The following is a 3,973-nucleotide window of genomic DNA, read 5'->3' on the forward strand; positions in this document are numbered from 1 at the left end:
GCGGCTCGAAATCCGCGAGACTCGCCATGTTCACCAAGCCGCTCATCACTGTGGACATGCTGCCGCCGCCGAGCGAGGTGTGTGTGTGTGTGTAAGTGTGTGTGAGGGAGTCACAACGCTTCACGCGCGGCGTCACAGGCGCGCGAATTCCTGCGCGTCACGCGCGTCAGTGAGCGCCGAGCTGCGTGACAGCAAGACGCGTGGTTCACGCTTGACAAAAATATCAAGCGTGTTTTGGTAACACTTTATTTTAAGGTGTCCCTGTTACACGTTACATGTACTTACTATTATAATAACAATACATTTTGAATAACTACATGCAAGTAACCCTAAGCCAAACCCTAACCATATACTAAGTACATGTAGTTAATTAATATTACTCAGTACTTAAATGTAAAATTACACTGTAACAAAGACACCTTAAAATAAAGTGTAACCCGTATTTGTACTGTGTGTAAGAGTGAACTCACAGAAGGCTTGGTGAACCGCACAGTCTTCATACAGCTGCAGTGTTGGGGAGTAACTAGTTACATGTAACGGTATTGCGTAATTTAATCACAGAAAAATCGGTTAAAGTTTCTGAGAAAATAATATGTAATTAACTTACAGTTAAAATGTTAACGATTACAAAAGATTACATCTGAATATTTTCACACACAAACAGATTTAATTGACGTCTTTCCCAAATTGCATTGTCTGCTCTAAAATATGAGACACCAATGTTTCGGACACATGCTTATTCAATAACTGTTTTATTTCCTATTTGGGTTTATGCTTTATTTTTTTTTAAGATTAACTGTTTGTGGTGGCTGTGCTTTAAAATGAAATTATTATAACCTTAATTCAAGTGATAAAGGATTTTGAAAGTGTGACAGTAATCAGTGTTGAGTTTTACTGTAACTGAGTAGTGAGTACTTTAATAAAGTATTTGAAATAGTTACACTACTTATTACATTTTAAATAGGGTAACTTGTAATCTGTAACCAGTTGCATTTCCAAAGTAATCTTCCCAACACTGCATATCAGTTTCTGTTAATTGGGCTAAAAATATCTCTGTCTAGAACTGTATGTGTATGTTGGTCATGTCTACTTTAAGAATGTTAAAAATATGTACTTATATTATTACACATGTCATTTATTAACTAACACTGTCCAGCAGAGTCATATTCCTGCATCAAAGAGGATTCGGTTCAGTTCAGTTCTGTGATAAAATTCCCATCACAGTGTCATTTCCACCAAATGTCAGATTATGATTTGCGTTTGATAGCCTATCCTTTTGTGATGGAAATGACATTTTAAAATAGCAGACTGCTTTGTATCGTTTAGAGCTAGAATGATATTGTAATTAACGTTTAAAAACACTGATATGAATCACATTACATTTGACACAACAAATATCGAAATGGTTCATGCTTATTGCACTCCTTGTTTATGATGGTTTTAAACATTTAGGCCTATATAATTCATATTGTAATTACGTTTCATAGTTTTAGAAACAGCCTTTTCAGTGTCAGTCCATTCAAGCTTCAATTTCGACAAATGATGCAAAAAGTTTGGTTACACAATATTTTAAGGTGTCTTTGTTACAGTGTAATTATACAGTTAAGTACTGAGTAATATCAATTAACTTCATGTACTTACTGTATGGTTAGGCTTAGGATTAGGGTAGTCTCAGCCTCAGACGTCACGCCCACGGAACGTCTGATGCATACGGCACACAAAAGTGGAAACACTTCAGGAGTTTCGAAGTCGTTGTCGGATTGGTTGAATTATACAGGATTTCCGGGAGACGTGTGTGTCGCGTTCTTTAACGTTCCGCTTTGAAACAAAGATGGCGTGACGCCAAACCCCCTCATGAAAGAAGAACGCCGTCGTGTTTACAACTGTGACAACGAGCGCTTATCAGTATCAACTAAACTTTTCAAAACTATGTGAAATATTTAGTTCGTGGCACAGAATCTTTAAAATACGTCCGAGAGTTTTACACACCGGTCTGTTATTGTGGCGACATTTCCATGCCCCGAAGCGTGACGCTGAAACGAAACGTACGGTGATTGGTTGTTTGACATTGCCTTGGCCAATGAAAGCTGCCATGAATTCCAGACCTTCAGCTGTCAGTCTGAAGGTCTGGCTATGCAAGACTAGGATTAGGGGTACTTGCATGTAATTATGCATATTTTATTGTTATTAGAATAGTAAGTACATGTAACGTGTAACAAGAACACCTTAAAATAAAGTGTTACCAAAAGTTTCATTGTATGGAAAAGAGTACGGTATTTAACTGTAAATTCAAGTTAAAACCGTAAAACCTAAATTAAAGTATTTTTTACGGTAAAATTCCGGCAACCACAGCTGCCGTTTTTTTACCGTAAATTTTACGGAATTTTATTTACAGTGTACATTTATATTATGATATTTTAATTATTTGATACTGAATTTAGAGTTAATATATTTAAAATGTACCAAACTGCATCTTTATCATTAAAAATGTGTAATTACAATATATTTAAATACATGGCATACAGGTTTCAATATAAATTACATAAAAGTATATTTTAGTTCACTATAAATACTTGTCAATACATTCAGAATTAACATATATATTTAAATGTTTAAATTAACTCTTCTTTTAAAAGTGTTTCTTCACCCACCAGCACCTGTTGAAGAAACCCCCATAAATCTATATCTGTTCTTATTTTCCAGAAACAGACAAATATGCCATGCAGCCAGTGCATGTGTGTAAAACCAGCATGCGATGAGTCAGAGAAACCTCATAAAACACAGTATATCTATTATTGTATTGCTGCGGTTTGACAACACACAAACACACTGATTTGTGACTATAATGAAATTAGGTTATGCATTCTCACACAACATCAGAAATGTGAGGCTAGAGTTGACACGCTCCTGCTCTCAGTGTTATGAGTCTGTGTGAAATCAGCTCAGGAGTCACACAGATGCTCAACCGGTTCACCCACAGACACAGCAAACAACATTACTTACAGTACATCAGTGCATTAGATGTGTCATTTATTTTAAACAAAGATATGCACAAAAGCATAACACTCCATAAATGTTTACTGATAAGTCTACTTCTGGTTTCATTAAACTATAGGATAATGTACAGTCAGCCGGTTATCACTGAGAGGGCAGTCAGGATCTTGTAGGCTGACTCTACATTATCCCGCTTATTACACGAGTAAGTACATCAAATAAGTACATGAACTATTTATTTGAAATCATTGTGCACAAGAAAACAATCCCGAGAGCTGCATAATAATAGTTTATAAATGTCTAATTGAACATAGGCTGTGGGCTAATAGAGTGATTTGGATTGCGAGGTTGTGCCAGCAGCAGACGCTGTAATATCATGCATAGTTAACGCTCAGTGCTGTGAGGAAACATCCGGAAGTGTTTGTGTTTGTTTGAAATGATGGTGCAAGTTTGAAGGGTGTTTCACCAGAAAGACTTGAAAGATTTTGTTTCTTCTTTTTGTTGCAGCATGAAGAACCTAGAGAAGAGGATTGAAAATAGCATGGACTATTACTTTTTATTCAACATCAGTTATCACTCAGTGGGTTATTTAACCATCTGTTACAATGTCTTTGGAAAGCTTTGTCTTTCAAACACATTAAAATGCACAAATTCATATTATTTCTTATTTACCTGAATGGAGGCATTCCCAAACTTGGTTGTCATCTGAACCCTTTTCACCTAATATATTTACTTGAAGAATGTCCTGAGATTTTAAAATTAATATTTAATAATTAAGTATCACATTTTCATGTTCATGGCTCTCTGATGTTGGTTAATGGTCACGTGACATTCAGGTAAACATGTAAAATAATACATTTTTATTTCGATTTATGTTATTTTAAAATGATTTATTTTAATTTTGCATTTTTATGAGTCAATTAATGATTGGCTTTTCATTAAACTCACAAACCCCCTGCAGTACCTTTATTTATATATA

General features: G+C 35.4%; 1 protein-coding gene across 1 annotated transcript in view; it reads right to left on the bottom strand.

Annotated features, from left to right (window-relative positions):
- Positions 1–3,973, bottom strand: part of LOC107752477 (copine-8-like) — a 76,965-nt gene that overhangs the window by 63,076 nt on the left and 9,916 nt on the right. The window lies entirely within an intron of this gene.

Source organism: Sinocyclocheilus rhinocerous, unplaced genomic scaffold (assembly GCF_001515625.1).
Source record: "Sinocyclocheilus rhinocerous isolate Xijiao unplaced genomic scaffold, SAMN03320098_v1.1 scaffold921, whole genome shotgun sequence".
In the NCBI taxonomy this organism is placed as follows: Eukaryota; Metazoa; Chordata; class Actinopteri; order Cypriniformes; family Cyprinidae; genus Sinocyclocheilus; species Sinocyclocheilus rhinocerous.